Source organism: Phocoena sinus, chromosome 1 (genome assembly GCF_008692025.1).
Source record: "Phocoena sinus isolate mPhoSin1 chromosome 1, mPhoSin1.pri, whole genome shotgun sequence".
In the NCBI taxonomy this organism is placed as follows: domain Eukaryota; kingdom Metazoa; phylum Chordata; class Mammalia; order Artiodactyla; family Phocoenidae; genus Phocoena; species Phocoena sinus.
Window position 1 is genome coordinate 130,700,860 of NC_045763.1, and position 19,738 is coordinate 130,720,597.

The following is a 19,738-nucleotide window of genomic DNA, read 5'->3' on the forward strand; positions in this document are numbered from 1 at the left end:
GCTTTTAACTTTGGCTAATTTTTTAAGCACCATGCAGGCCAAACAAAATGCATTTGTGGGTTAGATCTGGACCTAGGACACCAGTTTCTGTCATGTTATGAATCATGTTAGAACATTTTATAACACCTCCCCTCAAAGTAAGAGCTTCAGTCCTTTCATGGACCAGGGCTGCTAGTGTATGCTTAATACTAAGAAAGCCATAGTGGGGAGAGAAGTGAGCATCACACATTATAGGAAGAATGCTTTGTTATTAGTTCTTTGCAATGTACTTAGAACTGTTTTTCTGGTAGTGAGGATGAGTTTGTACCAAATCACCTTCACTGTCTGTTATCTAGGTTCTCTTGTGACTTGTCTCTTATCTAGGTTCTCTTGTGACATCTCTTATCCAAGTTCTATTGTGAGGAACAGCTCGGTTTTACAGAATGACCCCTGGTGATTAGAGGTGTAACATGTGGCCATGGGACAGAGTTCTTTGCCTTGTAGCAAGCTGGCACATCAATGATCCTATAATAGTGACTTGGCTGTTATGCTCCACTTTAATAGGAGAATTAACTGGCAACAGCCAATGGTGGACACTGTTATTGCTGCCGAAGGCATGTGGTAATGAATTTGGGAACACTAAACTTATTTTGGACTTGTGATTTAAAAATTTTATTTCCTTTTTCAGGGGCTGTTTCTTATTGAATGCAGATAATTATCACAGTGTTGCCATTTTTCTCAGAAAGCTTTTTTCTGGTTAGCAGATATCAGAAGGCAGAAACTGTCTTTTTCATCTTTTGACTTTCTTATGGTGTCCAGTGTAACTTTACTAGTATTTCGTTTAGTAGAGGCTAAGTACATAGTTGTTGGCTTATTTATTAATAGATACAGATGTTTTGAGTTATATTTAACTTTATTAAATATCAAAAGACCAGCATTTATTGCGTCAGGCCCAGAGCTAGGTAGTCTCTTACACAGCTTAAAGAAGCCCAGCAGGTAGGGGAAACACAAAACAGTTGCAACACTTAATATGTCCCAACATCTATAAACATTTAAATTAGGAAAAAGGCGTGGTGGAGGGCACAGTGTGTGTGTGTGTGGGGTGTGTGTGTGTGTGTGTGTGTGTGTGTGTGTGTGTGTGTAGAACTTGAGAGGGCTCTTTGGACAAATGTCATATTTCTCAGGTAGCTTTTGGATCTAGGTGGGGAAATGAGTGCAGGGGAATTGAGGTAGGACAGAGGGAGAATTTTAAACTAAAGAAGTCACTCTAGATCAGAAATCATTGGACATACACTTAACTCTTGCTACAATATATTCACTTATACATACGATAACATTTATAGAGTACTTTCTATGAGTCAGACACTATGCTAGGCATGGTGGAAGATAAACATGAATGAAGCAGGGCCTCAAAGATTCTCTAGTGGGATAAAGTATTGCACAGATTTACCCAGGTGAGGGTGAGTATATTCGGCGCCACAAACCTATAGAAACAACATGCTAAGGAAATTCAGAAAATTGCCTGGTCATTTTTGCTTGCACTATCTGGGAAGGAGGATATCCACAGTTGAAGGATCAGTACAATATTAGTAGATGAAAAAGAGTTAGCTTATTTTATTTCTAGTAGTTTGTGCCCCCAAATTTATGACCCCAAAGGATAAAAAGGTGCAAATGAGGGTACGTTTTCTTCATAAATACATAATAGTGCTTCCTGTTCATTCCACGCAGGTTATTTTCCTCTTCGATCTCCCCTGAGTCTCACAGAACGAACCGGCAAGGGAGCACTTCGTAAGTACACAAGACACCTTGAAAGAGGCACAGAAAAGAGTAACTGGCGAGAAAAGTTAGTATTCTTTAAAAGGTGACTTCCCTGAGGATTACTGGGCATTATTAAGAATGAAAATATATGTAAGCCAGGTTTATGAGCAAGAACACAATCGCCCCAAACTCAGAATTATCTAAGAGCTCGGTAACCGCCGGGCAGGGCTTCAGCCCGACTCGCTCTGGGCTCGGGGACGGCCTCAGCTAACCCGCGCGGGCTGGCTCACGGCGCGGTTACCCTCCGGGAGGTTCTGAAGCGCCCCGAGCGCATCCAGCCCCTTCGCCTGTTCCTACTCGTAACAAGCCAGGTCGGCCGGGTCTTCACTCGCGGGCCCTAACCCTACCACGGCCACGCGGGGACGTGTACGCGCGTGCGCGCCCGCCGCCCAGGGCAGAGAAGGCGCCTCCACCCTCAGGAGCGCGCACGCCGCGCTGAGGGGCCCAGACGCGCGCGCTCCCGACTCGCCACCGCCTCCTCCTCCTCCTCCCCGGACCGCCCCCTCCCTCGCCTCTTCCTGCCGGGCGGTCCTCCTCCCCTCCGCTCTCCGCTCACTCCGCCCTGCTCCCTCCGCCCTCCCAGGGCTCTGGCGGCGGCGGAGTGAACGCGACGGGCACGGTCGCAGAGCGCGGGGCGGCGGGTGGGACCCGGGTGCCTGGCAGAGTTGTTCCGGCCCTGCCCGCGGAGACGTGAGGAGGTGAGGTGAGGGCGGCCTCCTAGGGGCCGGCGGGCAGACAAGAGACCCGGAGCCGGGCTGGGGGTGCTGGCGCCGGGGCGAGCCGGGGAGGGTAGCGGTGGGGGCCAGGCCCGGGACGGGATGCGAGAGGACCTCGGGAGGAAGACTCGGGGAGGGTTCGGGACTGTCGGTGGCTTCCCGGACATCGCGGTTCTCCCGGGCGGCGGCTCTTCGCGGCCCGGGCGGGCCGGCTGTCGGGGTCGGCTCCCCTCACCTGGGGGCGGGGTTGGTGACTTGGGAGCTCGTTTCCAGCTGTGCCCTCCTGACATCGCCGCCGCCTCCGCCGCTGCCGCCCGCTGCTGCGCCGTGCCTGCTGCCGGGTTCTCAGTCCCAGCAGCCCCACGTCCGGGGGGCGTGTGGTTAGGTTATTTTCTTACCCACATTCAGGCATCTGTTCGTGACCGCGTCTTGCCCTCGCGCTCCCCCTGTCTCCGCCCGGGTCTTTGCTCCTCTCCTGCTGTTGATGCTTGTGGTTTTGCTGGATGGGTTAGGCTGCGTCCTGGGGAGATCTCTACTCGCAAGAAATGCCCCGCTTCAAAGTTGACCGCCTGGCCATGCCAAACAACCCCCGTCCAGGTTGTGGGTGCTCAGTGTACTGATAACTGAGTCAAAGTTTCTGAGACTGGGCTAGTAGTTTGCACTGGTCGCCAACGGTGCAGGACTGGGCAGTGCGTCAGCATGTGGAAAGGGGCCACTGGCCAGTGGGAGGTGTCCGGGTGCTAGGGGACTGGACCGACAGGGTTAGTTTCTGATCCCAGGGCAGTGTGTCCAGGTGCTTGTGTATTCTTCTTATACTTCTCAGGATCATCTTAGAAAATATACCAAAATTCACCTGGTCACTTGCAGAACTGAGGGTTTCATGTAAGTGATAAGAATTGTCAACCTCATTATGCTAACGGTAAGGAGAACTTTGCTTGCCTGACAGATTTCAGCGCTGACTGGAAACTGATTTCAGGGTCTGCATTTTTGGTACGGGAAGGTTTAGGGATTTTTAAAAATACATTTAAATTATCTTGTACATGGTGGGAGGTAAGTAGTTGCTTCTTAACGATTCTGACAACACGGTATCGTGAAAACCTTCTGACTTTTCTCATAATAGTGTTTATATGTGGCTTCTGCTGCACTTCTGTAGAATATCCAGTATGATGTCAGGAGATACAAACATGAAGTTTGCTTGTGGTCAAGTTGGAAGTGGATTTTGTGCATGGAAAATATTGGTCCACAAGTTGCTCCTACTGGAAAACTGGCCTGTGATTCGTTATCTCAACAAAGTTCCATGTGAAACTGACAATGAAATTACAAAGGAGAAAGACCAGATGAATTTAATGTATGCATTATCTTCAAATTGTATTAAATGCTCGCTTGGTAGGGGAGTTAGTTGAGACTGAGTTAGACTGATGTCTCTATTAAATCCCGTCAAAATGTGCCCTGGTATTATGTATTAACAAGTCATCTGGAGAGAAGTGGATGTAGTCTTTATAGGACCACCAAGGAAGTCCCAAAACATACTCAGTTTTTAAGGAGAGGTTTAATATTGTGAGCATGGAGAAAGACATTGCTTGACCTGACTCTTGGTTTTTCAGAGTGGTTAATAATTTTCACTTTATGGTCAATATTTGAAATTAGGTATAAGTACCTATCAGTGGACCCTAATAAGGAATAGTTAATGGAATTAAGCAGAACTTGTATCTCAACATTCTCTTTTTCATACTTCATTTACTTTCCATATTGCACTCATTCAACAGATAGGATGCCATACTTGAGTATTGCAAGTTTGTGCTCTTGCTGACTTCTTTTTGTCATCTTTTGGTGTTTTTTGGTGTAATTTTTGGGATTTTCCTGGGAAACTTATAGGCATATATTGAGTTGATTTGGAGTTAGATTTGGGCTAAGATTATTAGCCCACTTGAAATTCTGAGCCTTCTTGTTTTCTAAATAACCTTAAAAATAGAAAACACAATTCTTTATAAACACTCATGAAAAATCTGGCTACAGACTGTGTTGTGATAGACATAGTACAGCCAAAAATATATTCAAGAAACTTCCCTTCTCACCCAGTTTAGTAAGCTTAAATAAGAAGAAAATAAAGTATTTTTTTCAATAAAAGCCTGGTTTTCCCAGAATATCAAGTCTAACAACTGTTTGCTGTACTATTTTCCCCCTTGCCTCTTCTAAGTTCAACAAGTACTACATGTCTCTAGTCCATGGCAAAAACTTAATTTCAGTAGTAGGGGATTCTCAGTGCAGGCTTGTGCTGGAGAATTTGACAGGGAAACACCAGGTATGGAAATTGCCTTTTTTTACAGCACTGGTTTTCTCTGTACCCAGGTTCTTAGTGGAGTGGGGGAATGGGCACATATCACAATTACATGGCCCTTTTTTCATACTATATTTCCTTTTCCTCTCCTCTTTCTCCTAACCCTTTGCTAAATGGGCCATTGCTACTAGTAGGGTGTTGTAGCCCTCAGTTGTAACTGAACAAAGGCTGAGAACCTTGGCCTTTTGCTAATACTTCCTAAGACAAATTTCCACTCCCTGTAATTTGCCTTCTGGCGGTATCAATAGGCACCTCTGTTACTCTCATTTTTGAAGAGACATATCAATTTTGGTGGTGAAGAGATTACATATGTAACTAAGAGTGAGATGTATTGCATTGTGTAGCATACATGGAAGAGAGACTAGGAGATTGCTTAGCTGAACATTTATGAACTGTTTTGACTGTGGCTCACAGTAAGAAATACATCTTATACCCTGATTCAACACACACACATACACACACACACACACACACACACACACACACACAGTTGAAAGAAAAGTTTGGTGAAACAATACTTATCTTTTCAGGACCTTGCTGGAGCTGTCTCATCAGTTGGCTTGTAAGTGCAATCCTGCCTCTCTTCCCATGGAACCCCATGTGTAGCTTGAAATTGGCCCTGGTGGGAGTATTTACACCAGGGACACCTGCAAATGTTACAGTTCAGAGCTTTTCTCTCTCCTTTGGATAGCCAGTTAAACATTTACAGCATACCACAGCACTGCCTACAACACACTTTGGTATTTTCTATTCTATTTCATTTTATTAAAAAATGCTGGATTTTGGCACCCAAATTGATTTTACAGCCAGATAATGGATAACAGTTTATAGTTAAAAACTGGTTTAGTTCACCCTCTTCACTTTGTGGATGAACACACTAAAAGATTGAAGTTCAAGGTCACATAGCTAGTCATTAGCAAAGCCAGGTCTGTGGACTCCTAATCTGGAGTTGTTTCTAGTGGACTTATCTCTTTTCCTAACCCAACCCTTTCATGTAGCTCAATTAGAGTGTTTAATATATGTAAGACATTGTGTTAAGCAGTTTGAATAGAGATGAATAAGGCATGAACCTTGACCGTGAGGCATTATGCTTACGTGGGGGATTAAATATGGAAACAAAGATAATGTAAGGCAGAAAGTAATGTGTACTAAAGAGATAAAGATAAGGCAGTACAAGTTAGAGAGAGGAGGGAGAGATTACTTTTAGTTGTAAGGATATGGGAAGAAGTGACATTTAAACCATGCTTTGAAGAATGGGTAGGATTTGGACATGTGGAAATAGGACAAATAGTACATAGAGAAAGGCCTTTCTGGGCCAGAGGCCAGGGCAATCAAAGGTATGGAGGGAAAGAGCTAGGCAAGAAAGAGTCAGTACCAGATGGTGAAGAGCCTTGAAGGCCAGTTTTCCTTTCTGCTTTTCAACTCGTCTTTCATTTTTGTCTCTGGAGTCATCTAGTACTTCTTAATGTTAAGTAAGCTTCATATGTTGTGCTCCTGATTAGACTATGACCCAGAGAACACTTAAGTATCTTTAGAGTAAAAGCTGAGGGAAAAATTATTAGTGTAAGAGAAACAACCTTGAGTTTATCAATCCTAAAACTGTTGGAAAGAAAGGGAAAATATTTTCTTTGTAAGGAGATGCCATTATTTTTTGTTTGGCCAAATAGACAGCATCAAATTGGCTGTAGCAGTACAGGAAGCAGTTTTGAAAGTCTTTTCAAAGCATCTTTAAAAATGTGCTTTCTAAATGACTGGATCTTAATTTTTGGAGGCAGGTTTGGTTTAGGCAGAAAGGCAGTTTATACAGATCCACAGCTGAGCTGACTGCTTTTCAGAATTTAGGGCAGCAAAGTAGAGTATTTCATACTATAGCCAGTTGTGAAGGATAGATTCTTTACTCAAAGAAGTTCCTTTGATTTCAGCATTTATGTCTTTGACAGCCTGTATGACTGGAGATGTTTTGAAGTCTTGGATGGAGCTTGCTTTGTTCCACAGGGGAATTAGGTGGCTAGAAGTGAAGACAAATGACAGTAAGTTGTGTCTGTTAATCAAATTGAAGCTCTGGTGGTAGTTCTCAAGGTTTTCTGTCTGTTGATGATTTCATACTCACAGCTTCTAATTAAAATGATGCACAGTCAATTTGAAGAAGCTTTACTTCTCTTTGACCTACCAGTTCCATAAAGCTAAAAGCCCTTTTTGAATGTTGCCCAGGTAACAACACATACAGACTGTTAGAAGTGTGTGGAAAATTTCGGTAATCTTGGTAATGAAGTTGCTATAGTAAAAAGCTGCTTGGTTGGTAAAAAGCTGGGCTACCTTTGGGTGGTTGACAAGGAATTTTTGGGATGAGCTTTGGTTCCAAAATAAATGTGAATTATGTCTTTGCCATACTGTTTTCCTCATTTATTTCAACTTCTGATATGTAAAGTATATTGTCCTGTTACTTTAGGTTTTAGCAGTTTCATATGAACCTTTCCACAAAATAGCACACCCCAAATAGCATGATAAGAATTTAGATGCAGCATGCTTCAGATACCTCGCACCATTTGAATGGTGTAGCTAATCATGTCAGCACAGAGGTGGGTTTTTTTTTTTTTTAAGACGTGTTAGGTTTTACAAGTTGAGTTTATTAAAATTCTTCCAAATTTTCTAACATCATTTTTTTGTGATACAAAGTGTGATGTTGATGTCCTTAATTTAAACTATGCAAACATTTTTCTAAATATATACACATGCACATGGATGTGTGTGTTTATATGTACGTATAACACACACCCCACCTACTAGCTGTTGGAATTTATGGCGAAAACACAGTCTACCTGGTAAATGACTAAAAATAAGTGGTCTGGCTCTTTGAAGACTATCTTTCAAGTCACAAATATGAAAATAATGCAAACCCAAAGGGATTTTTTGAATGTCACATTTCCAGAAAACTAGCACATTTTAAAAGGGAAGTGTAGAATTCATTCATGTACCAGTGAAGGATTTCTCAACCTCTCCCTTACCCTGTGTATTATGTACACCCATATTCTTCCCTCATTATCAGCAGTAGGCAAAATTACAGGACTTTAAAAATCAAACTTCACCAGAGGGGATGCAAATAACAAATACTATTTTTAGTAAAAATACAAACTTGTGGTTTTCAGTTTTGAAGGTTTAAGAGACATGTAACACTAGTTTTTGATAAACAATGTAGAGTATTTATTCTGTGCTTCAAGATGTACTTTGTCATTTTTGAGTCCCCTTGCTAGGAGCATTGTATAAATGCAAATGGTTGTTACAGGGGATATTAGGTATTTCCTTGAATAGTTTCTCTTTAGTAAATTTATCTTGGTATGACACTTTGAATAAATTATATTTTAGTTTAGTGAAAAGTCAACCATTGATGGGAGACTATACATATACTGGCAGATAGTATGGTTTCTTAGGTTGTTTTATAGTGATTTTGTTGTCTCAGCAGCTAATAGCCATTAGACCGTATTCATTTATTATTTTATTTCCACAAAGATCTTCTCTCATGGACTGTATTCTTTCATTTAAAATCTTTGTCTCATATTTTGCCCTGCTGTTAGTGGTCAAATGTGGAACAATATTTTGATTTGACTTTGTCCTAGTCTTCCTATGCAAAGATGTATTACTGCCTATCAAGTTGGTACTAAATTGTAATTCAGTTAATGTCTTCTTTCCTCCATCCATTTTTTCCTCTCAATATTCTAGAATTGATTCTAACACTAACCCAAGCTTCCTGGTTAACATTAATGGGAAAAATGAGATTAGATGTTACTATTTAAATCCTAGGACCACCTGTTTGCCAATAGTAGTGAACCTATAAAATTTTTATGCATGAGTTAGGCAGCTTAATTTTTCACTAATGAGTCTGGGCCTCTAATTATGTATTTATTTTATTTGGCTGCATTGGGTCTTAGTTGCGGCATGTGGGATCTTTTGTTGTGGTGCGCGGGCTCAGTAGTTGTGGCACATGGGCTTAGTTGCCCTGCAGCACGTGAGATCTTAGTTCCCCAACCAGGGATTGAACCCACGACCCCTGCATTGGAAGGTGGATTCTTAACCATTGGACCACCAGGGAAGTCCCCTATTTTATTTAATTTTCAAATTGAAGTATAGTTGATTTAAAAAGTGTTAGTTTCAGGTATACAGCAAAGTGGTTCAGTTATACATATGTATATATATATATATGTATATATTCTTTTCCAGATTCTTTTCATTATAGATTATTACAAGATATTGAATATAGTTTCCTGTGCTATATAGTAGGTCCTTGTTGTTTATCTATTTTATATATAGTAGTGTGTATATGTTAATCCCAAACTCCCAATTTATCCCTCCTTCCCCCTTCCCTTTTCCCCTTGGTAACCAAAAGTTTGTTTTCCATGTCTGTGAGTCTATTTCTGTTTTGTAAATAAGTTCATTTTTATCACTTTTTAGATTCCACATATTAGTGATATCATATGATATTTGTCTTTCTCTGTCTGGTTTACTTCACTTAGTATGATAATCTTCAGGTCCATCCATGTTGGTGCAAATGGCATTATTTCATTCTTTTTTATGGCTGAGTAATATTCCATTGTGTATATATACCACATTTTCTTTATCCATTCATCTGTCAATGGACATTTAGTTTGCTTCCATGTCTTGGCTATTGTAAATAGTGCTGCTATGAACAATGGGGTGTTCTAATTTTTAAAAATTCTGACATGTGTTTTATATTTCTTGTCAATTTTGTCAATAGTTTTTTTTTTTTTTTTTTTTGCGGTACGTGGGCTTCTCACTGCTGTGGCCTCTCCCATTGCAGAGCACAGGCTCTGGACGCGCAGGCTCAGCGGCCATGGCTCACGGGCCTAGCCACTCCATGGCATGTGGGATCTTCCCGGACTGGGGCATGAACCCGTGTCCCCTGCATCGGCAGGCGGACTCTCAACCACCGCTCCACCAGGGAAGCCCTTGTCAATAGTTTCGATAGATGAAACAGGTTTCTCCTGTTGCACTTGGTTTCACAAACACTAAAATAGCAATCTCTACCATTTGAAAATATCAGATAAAAGTTTTAAAAGATAATCTAACAATAGTAGGTTGGAGAAACCAGTTTGTTTAGCAATTAATATGATACTTCTCATTTTGCTTGTAAATTTCATTATGTTTGCATGCTAGATGTAGTAGAACTTTATTATGCTCCACTGAGAATTTACTTTTCTAGATAGAGAATTCTAGCAGTTTTTGTACTTGTGAGAATTTCATTTGGATGAGGAGCATGATAATAGTAGATTTTAGAAACTTTGGTTGGCCAAAGGGAATGGAAAAAAAAATCATCTTTAAGCTGCAAATATAACTAAAAACATTTTTTGGTTTTGTGGAAGACAAGGTGGATAGAACGGAAGACCTTAGTTCCTGCTCTAGTGCTGCTATGAGATTCTGAGAGCGTAAGTGACTTGCCACGGTTTTTTTCTCTTTGCATAATAATAATAAACTAACATTATTGAGTTTTGAATGTGTCAGTTATTATATAAGATAATATGCATTATCTAGTTAATTTTTGCAAAAACTATCTAAGGTGGGAACTATTATAATGTCATTCCCAGTTTGCAGATGAGGGAACAGGCTTAGAGAAAGTAACTTATGATCACACAGCTCATAAGAGGCAGGTCTCTTACTTCTAAATTTGCCTCATAGTGACTCTCAACTACTACTCTGTATTGATGATTCATTAAATTGGGTTGATGATACTTGCCTTGCCTATTTCATAGGGTGGTTATGAGGACCAAAAAGGTAAGGTTTACAAAGGAACACCTATAAACATGCCTGGTGTTTTCGTTTTACTGGATAATTTTTGAGAAGCCAAAGAAGTCATTGAAATAGATAAGCATGTATATTACTTTTAATCACTAAAATAAGTCAAACCGTAAAATAAGTAGAGCAAAATAAAATGGATTTTGAAAGGCTGCTATCTGCAAGGCAGAAGACATGTTTTGCGTGGGTCCAGAGGATCCGTGAGGGAAAGACAAACGGAGGCAAAAATGTAGAGTGTATTGAATGAAAAGTGGATTGGATGCTCTCTACCAACCTGAACTCTTTCTGCAATGAGGAGGAGTATATAAATGGCATTAGATGACCTCTGAGAGCCTTCCAACATCAAGATCTATGGCTGTTTGTAATGGGTGACTTTTATTTTATTTTAACACCTCAAAATAGCTAGATACACCCAAAAAAACTTCTATTTTAGCTTGGACAATTAATAATCACCATTCCTTAAATGTCAGGGTTTTTTGAACTTAGGGTGGAAAAAAGTATATGGTTGCCTGGGAAAAATATAGTTATGTATTTTGCTTTCTTCCCCCCCAAGATAAACAGATTTTTTTTGAGGGTGCAGTGGGTAAAACAGCTTAATAGTATGTTGTCACATGCTTGTGCTTAATACTTTTCTTGTGATTTTCCCTCAAGTTTATATTTCCTAAGTGTGTATTTTCAGAAGAAAGTTAATCATTATGAGTATGAAAGTTCGTTTTTACTGTATGGAGTGTTAGGTTTTATGGCTCTTTATACCGTTGGTTTCATTCTCTGACATTGTTTTATTCAGCAAGCATTTATAAGGCAGAGAATGGGTTCAGTGCTAGAGAAGGAGAGATAAGAGACTGTTAAGGAGCTGACAGTCATACTGGAGAAACATGCAAATGCAGTAGTGGCGTGTAGCAAGGATGGGGCAGCTTAGGATATGTCTTACAGAAAGCTTCAGAAGGTTATGTAACCTGGTCTGGGGTTTCAGGTGAGGTTGCTTGGAATATCTGAGTTGAGTTTAAAGAAGGCAAGAGAGACATCTTAAATAGAGGTATGAAAATTTGAAGTTATAACTCTTAACTTATATAGACCCAGTGGCAGCTCCTCATCTCTCTGAAACATGCAAAAACCCCAAAGTAGATATCATTTTTATAAGTAGTTACTTATAAATAAAGCTCTCACTGAGAACTTATTTTTATTTTATACATGATGCTTGTGGTTTCTAAGGTAATAGATTAAAAGGAATAATTTAGAATTGAAATGTCATAAATATACATATTGATGATAACAGTGAGATTGCTGACATGATAGCAGCAAAGAAATAGGAAAAACTAAAAACTGTAGATAGTAAAGGAAAACAGCCTTGTGCACCTACTTAGCTTTGGGTATCAATTGTGTTTCTAATAGTATTAGAATAATAATGAAAGTTTGTCATTTTCTCTCTTACAAGAAAAGGTTAAATATATGGTCTGTATACATTTACAGGGGCATTAAAGTTTTTTCTTAAAAAGATTTTCTAATATGAAATAGTATGAAAACCAGAGGGTAAACTGTTAGTTCAGTTATCAAATTGTTTATCCTGAATGATTGATTTCCAAAGGGCGTTGAATAACCTTAATTTTCTTCGTATATATGATACATAGACCTGTGTATTTTATGGGATACTAGACATATTTCAGCACAGTCTTTGCTATATAACATTGGCTAGAAATTATTTGCTTATATAAAATATCAAAGTTAGGGCTCTTGACCATTTGGATATCAGGTAGTTTTAGAGAGTGTGGACCAGATTGTCTTTCTGTTCTGGATGGCTTATAGTTGTGATCTCTCTCAGCCTAGATGTCATCATCTTGAAAACCTTCACTGAGACTATAGACTCTGTTAGTAATCTCTCATCTGTGCTTTTGGAGCATTCTATTTTCCTCCCTGTTGTGATACTAATAAACATTGCATTGTAGCTTGTCTGTTTCTGCTTTAGACTATAGGCTTTTCGAGAAATGCAAAAAAACAAAAACTACTTCGTTTAGGGCTCTGGAATTGGTCTCTCCTTGGTTTGAATCTTGGCTTTGTGTGGCATTGGGGATGATATCTGTAAAGTGGGGATAATCTTACTGCAGAGGGTTATTTATCTTGAATAAGTTAATGAATGTAGAGGAGACATAACACAGTTCCTGGCACATTGTTTAGTTCTCATAAATGTTTCCCCCTCCTTCCTTTCTTTCTTATTGTGTCTGGCACTTAGTAGGACTTTCAATAATACTTTTAAAACGGTTTTGTAAACTATGTTAGAACTGAATTGGATCTATGTATCATTAACCTTATTAAATGAAAATTTCTTAAAATGAATAATAATGAGTATATAAAAATTCAGTCTTTGCGCTAGGTGTCAGCAAATAATGTAGTCTCCAAATTAGATTATCAGCGTGAAAAAACATTCTCCAGGCCTTCTCAAGCTTATAATTGTTGTGAGGCAGTGGGTTTAAAGTAGGTGGAAAAGATTGTGGAGTTCCTTTTTCTGGATTTGCTGCTTTCTGACCTTGTTCACTTGTATTGGTGGCTCTGCCTCTTATTGTCATTATCTTGGCCTTTTTATGATGGAATGGTCATTGATCTGTTTCTTGGGAAGGAAAGAACCCTGAACCTGACAGACTAATTAACTGTGTGACCTTGGGTAAGTAACCTTATTTCTGGGTTTATATATCTGTATAATGAAAGTAATAATACCTCAAGACTCTGTAAAAGTTAAGAAATAGGTGCCTGGTTATAGAAGGTGCTCCATAGATGGTAGGTATTCTTAGGACTTTTACCAAGCCAGAATCCTCAGTATTTCTTCTGTATTAGTAACTTTATTTGACAGCAGCAAACCAAAAAATGGGGTGAGGGAGAACTGGATGACCTGGGGAATGATGGCAGAGATTTTGCACCAGCACTCGTGACCTCAGATGGGAGACACAGATGCGGAGGGCCTGTAGCTTTATGTGAAGGAGGACAGGTGGAACCAGATTGGATCAGATATGGCATAACATCTATAGTCTGGCTTAAAACCTCATAAACTGGTTGGGTGGTTTTTAATTTAATTAAATTTAAAAAGTTTTATTTATTTTTTAGTTATTAAAATGCTGACAGTACTAAACGACTTACTTGATTACAGAATGATTTTTCAGTGAGCTGGGTGCAACTTATTCAAGGTTTATGAGCTATAGAATTGTTCCTTTGTGATAATGTGTTAAGACATTTCTAGGAATGAAGTATTTTCCCCCCTCTCTTTTCCCCTTTAGTGCACAAGCTGTTGAGATCTATACTGCTGCTACTCCTATTGGGATTTGCCCTTTCGTTACATCTCTGTTAGGTGCTGTGGAGGAACGTAAAGAAGTATAAGGCATAAACCATGTATGTCAGTGATTGCAGTGGGGAAAGTGAAATATACATGTATTAAAAATAACTCATCTGGGCTTCCCTGGTGGCGAAGTGGTTGAGAGTCCGCCTGCTGATGTAGGAGACGTGGGTTCGTGCCCTGGTCTGGGAAGATCCCACATGCCGCGGAGCGGCTAGGCCCATGAGCCGTGGCCACTGGGCCTGCGCGTCCAGAGCCTGTGCTGCGCAACGGGAGAGGCCACACAGTGAAAGGCCCGCGTACTAAAAAAAAAACAAAAAAACAAAAACCCTGATTTTTTAAAAAAGCAGAATTATTGACTGAAACATCTTATTCTCTTAGCCCAATATTCCTAGTGTCTTTTAATATAAATAGTTTTCCTGGAAAAAAAGTCTTAGGCTGTTGTATATGCAGGTGTCAAAAATGGATTAGAAAAGTTGGAAACTGAAGTTTCTGACTAATGTTAATTTTCCATCGTATTTGAAAATCTTTATTAGCATTATCTTGTCCTGATTCCTTCTGATATCTTCTAAGAATTTAAAAAATTATCTATAAATCTTAAAGTGTCTTTACTTTGTCACCTTCAAATGCGATCATTGAAAAGTTGGTTAATTATTCTATGTATCTTTTCAAAGTAGATTAAGTTAAATCATCATGATTTAGATATTTTCCTTTCACAGTATTTTATCTTAGTTTGTGTATCATTTGAAAAAAATCATCATGTTAGTGCCATATTTATTATTGAATCTGTAGTATCTTTTATACTTAAATGGTACACATTTTGTTCAAAAGAAGCATTGCTACCCTCCCTTTCACCCCCTGCTGTACCTTGACTAGCATTTGGATATAAGAGAATCTGTAATCAGAATGCTCTCTCCTTTGATTTTCCTGTTGGTGACTTCTTGTTGTTATTCAGATCTCAGCTTTTAAAAAAATTTTCTCTGAGTCTTTCCCACACCACCGCATCTGAAGTGGTCCTTGATGCCCTAGGCTTGCTCTGCCATGTTGCCCTGTGTGTTTTAATTCAGAATACTTATCCCTATCAGAAACTTCCTTCCTTTCCTCCTTTCTCTTCCTTCCTCCCTCCCTCCCTCCTTTGTTCCTTCCTTCACTCCCTCCTTCCTTTCTTCCGTTCCCCAGTAGCAAGTAAGCTCCTTGAGAGCAAGGACTTAACCGGTTTTTTCACTTCTCTTATCTCTAGAGCTTCAAATAATGCACTCAATAAAATTTTGTTATTACAGGGTGAAGCAGATATTCTTTCCCCGAAGTAGCTTTATGACTATCTTGAAAGTTTATTTCACTTCATTATGCCTTGGTTTCTTCCCCTGCAAAATGGGTGGGGGATGGGAGAGGAAAGAGATTGAATTAGGTTACTTCTAAAATCTCTGCCATTTAAAGGCTTGCTATTAGCTTGATGTGAGCTTTGAGTTCTGCTCTAATGGTGTTGATGAAGTTTTGCTGAGCTACTTACTTTCTTACTCTGTCTTCTCTTGAAACCAGTAGTGCATATTTATGTTTGTAAGATTACTGACAGCATTGGAAAGTTAACTCTGTTTGCAGAATCAGAGTTTTTTGGTGTCTCTAGATTATTAAAGAGATTAGATCTGCAACATGATTTCTGTTTTGATGATCAAGTTTAGTTCTGTGGCATATCCAAGTACTAGGTTGAACTGATCTTTCTGGTATTTATTTTAATATCAGGAAATTTCAGTCATCTTAACTTTTTAATTAATTTTAATTATGAGAGTTATGATTTCCATGAAATGAACCTTGAGATAATATAAATAAAATGAAAGCTTACATTAAAAGTATTTTTGTAGTATTTTCTGGAAGGCACTGGGAATTGTAGATATAAACTAGTTTTTCATTTGGTCCATGTGACTAGAATTTTAGACAGTTGGCTGTTTTAGTCTTCACTTCAGAAAGCTTTATTATTATAATGAACAAAAACATTTTTTGAAATGGGTAAAGGAAATGAACAGACAGTTGATAGCAGAGGAAATACAACCTATAAGCAATTGTCAGAAGAATGTTAGATCTTCTCAGTAATCAAAGAAATGCTTATTAAAGCAAAATGGAATACTATTTTATACTTATTTCAGATTTTTTGAAAATAGTAATATGTAATGTTAGATTTTAGTAAAGCAGGCATATTCAAATATTGCTAGTGGATTGTAATTTGGCAGGATGTATCCAGAATTGTTAGACTATTCATAATCTTTTCATAAAATTTTGATTCAGTAATTTCACTTTTGAGAATATCCTAAAGAAATAACTACAGGAAAAAGAAAGAAAAAGACAAGAAACAGGTGTATGCAGGAGAATATTCAGAGCAATGTTATTTATAGTAGCAGCATATTGGAAGCAACTTAAATTTTCAACAATAGGAGACTAAGTTATGATACATCTATTCCAAGAACCATTATGTAGTGTGAAAATAATTACAAAGACTGTATCATTTTAAGGAAGGGTGAATATAACCATTTAAAATACATAAGAGGGCTTCCCTGGCGGCGCAGTGGTTGAGAGTCTGCCTGCTGATGCAGGGGACACGGGTTTGTGCCCCGGTCCGGGAAGATCCCACATGCCGCGGAGCGGCTGGGCCCGTGAGCCATGGCCGCTGAGCCTGCGCGTCCGGAGCCTGTGCTCCACAACGGGAGAGGCCACAACAGTGAGAGGCCTGCGTAGTACAAAAAAAAAAAAAAGAAAAAGATCAGGAATGCACTAAAATGCCAATTGTGTTAGCTTAGTAGGATTATGGACATTTTTGTTTGTTTGTTTTCTAAATTTGTATAACTTTTATAATGAAAAAGGTATAAGTAAAGTCAGATTTTGCTAGGTGTGATAATTTTGTTAATATAACTAGGGTTGCCAGATTTAGCAAATAAAAATACATGCAATATTTGGGATGTACTTAGACTAAAAATTAATTGTTTTTCTGAAATTCAAGGTTAAACTGAGTGTCTTATGTTTTATCTGACAACCCCAAGTACAACACATTTTGGTTATAGTTGAATGTTGTTGAGAAATGTTGGGACACTCTATCTCCCAAATAATTCTAAATATTGTTTTAAATTCAGTTGACTTTTTAAAAAAAAACAACTAGGATTATTTAGCTAGGAAAATTACTCTTATAGTCTAATTTTATTTTCTAGACTTGTTTTTGAGTGATGCTTGAAGGAAATATGCTTCAGTGTTTGGCAAGAGTAATTAAAAAATCTTGTTATTTAACAAAGACATAATATTGGATGCTGCCTGTTTACCTTAGATAGAAGGATGATTTGTTAAGCTAACAATTTTTTAGTCTTAAAAATAATGGCATTTCTGGAATTCCCTGGTGGCCCAGGGTTAGGACTCCACCCTTTCACTGCGAGGAATCCTGTAAGCCGCTTGGCACGGTCAAAAAAAAAAAGGCATTTCTGCAGTGAAATATCTTTATACGTATATCTGGGAAGGTGCTTTCCCTATAGCAAACTTATTAATATAATGTTTGAGAGGTCAAGGAAATTGGAATAAGGGGGAAAGGGGAAATAGTGTTGTAACTACTCTGCTTTGAAAACTGGAACTTTTTGTTTGCAAGTTTCATATTTGAAGTGAAAATAAAATGACACTTGTAAGAAGTTCTAACAATTTTCTAAATCTTAAAATAGATAATCTTCCCACAGGATAACATGTCAGGACTTTTTGGATTGAAAAAATATCATTAAATTTTGGGGCCCAACTGAAGATAAATAATATGAAGATGAAGATCAATTTAGTAATCATCATTGACAGAGTTAATGTATTCAATCAAGGCCTTTGATATAGCAGGTACTAAGTGAACAGATAGAGACCCTGCCCTTGTGGAATTTATAGTTTAATGAGGATGTAGGCAGTTACTGTGCTCTGTGATAAGTACAATGATAGGCCATATGAGCTGCAGTGGTAGCTCAGAGGAGGGGCACCTTACCCAGAAGAGAGATTCTAAGATGAGAAGGAGTAGGAGTTAGCCAGGGAAGTAGATGTGGGAGTACTAGAGATTGAGAGTAGATATGAAGGCCCAGAGGCAGGGAAGAACATAGCAAATTTGAAGAGTGAAAAAAGGAAGTTCAGTATGGATTGGACAGCAGTGTGTATGAAGGAAGGGGGAGAGCCTTACAATGAGGCTGTAAAGGTAAGCAGGGGCCTGGTGATGCTGGGTCCTACAGATCATTTGAGAAGTCTGGACTTTATTCTAAGAATAGTACAGCATCAGATTTTGTTCTAGAGAGATTATTTTGGCCTGTGTAGAGTGAATTTGGAGAGAAGTAAGGCTGGAGTCAGGAAGACAATTTAGAAAATTATTGCAATAATCCAGGTAAGTGAACTAGGAGAGGAGTAGACAGATTTAAGAAGTTTTCGGGCTTCCCTGGTGGCGCAGTGGTTGAGAGTCCGCCTGCCGATGCAGGGGACACGGGTTCGTGCCCCGGTCCAGGAAGATCCCACATGCTGCGGAGCAGCTGGGCCTGTGAGCCATGGCTGCTGAGCCTGCGCGTCCGGAGCCTGTGCTCCGCAACGGGAGAGGCCACAGCAGTGAGAGGCCCGCATACCACAAAAAAAAAAAAAAAAAAAATTTTCATGAGATGAAATCATTAGGACTTTGTGATATGTTTGATTAGGGGTGAAAGAGAAGGAGTCATAATTCTTGGTCAGCTTTACCAAGAGGGATTAAAGGATGAACAGTTTTGGGGGAAGAAAATATGAGTTCAAGGTTTGATGTCTTTGAGGTAAACACTTGTAGATGTCTGTCGGCAACTTGAAGAATGGTTATAAAACATGAGAAAGATGTCTGGGTTTGAAATATGCTAATTGAGATTAAGTGGGTAGAGTAGAAGAGACCCAGAATAGAACCCTGAGGAACTCCCTTTTAGAGATGGAAGAGGAACTTATTTTAAAAAAAAAAGATTGTTTCAAAAATCTTACATATTTGTATATTTTTCTTGTTTATTTGTGCTTACTGTGTTTACTTTGTTTTGTTACATGTCTTTCCTCTATTAGATTATAAGCCCCTTAAGAGCAGGACCACGTCTCCTTTGTTCACCTCTGTATGCACAGTACGGGCACATAGGATACACTCGACAGATATTTGTGAAATGAATAGTTACAGTTTTCTCTGTTATTTTTTTCCTCATTTGAGTCTTTTAGTTGTGTCATTCCTGTCATTTATTTCAGGGATCTCTGTTCTGTTGTATGATCAGTTTTTCCTCTTTAAATCAGTATCATATGGGTATGTTTTCTTTTCACTTTTCATTGTGGAAAATTTCAAATTTATAAGAAGAGAATACTGTTTACTTAATATCTACATAACAATCTAAATTGAGCAATTCTTACGTTTCTCATTTTTGCTTCATCTCTTTTTTCAGTGTAGCACTGCAAATTACAGAAATTGTTTTATTTTTATCCCTAAATACTTGAATGTATCTCTCAAAAGTAAGAACATTTTCTTACATAACCATAATCACATTCTCACATTCTCACACCTAACTAAATTAACAATTTCTTGATATCATCAGAAACCCAGCCCATATTAAAATTTTGCCCTTTATACCCCAAATGTCTGTGTTAGTTTACTAGGACTGCTATAACAAAATACCACACACTGGGTGGCTTTAACGACAGAAATTAATTTTCTCACAGTTCTAGAGACTGTTAACTCCAAGATCAAGGTGTTGGAAGGTTTTTTCTCCTGAGGATCTCTCCCTGGCT

At 39.0% G+C, this 19,738-nt stretch overlaps 1 protein-coding gene across 2 annotated transcripts in view; it reads left to right on the forward strand.

The window, feature by feature from the left end:
• The first annotated feature begins 2,342 nt into the window (after positions 1 to 2,342).
• RABGAP1L (RAB GTPase activating protein 1 like) overlaps positions 2,343 to 19,738 on the forward strand; it is a 705,589-nt gene continuing 688,193 nt past the window's right edge. The window contains exon 1 of one of the 2 annotated variants that reach the window (XM_032641784.1): positions 2,343 to 2,495. The gene's annotated coding sequence lies outside the window, so the exon portion shown is untranslated. Of the gene's footprint in view, positions 2,501 to 19,738 lie in introns of both variants that reach the window. The other variant, XM_032641791.1, reaches the window with a different exon arrangement.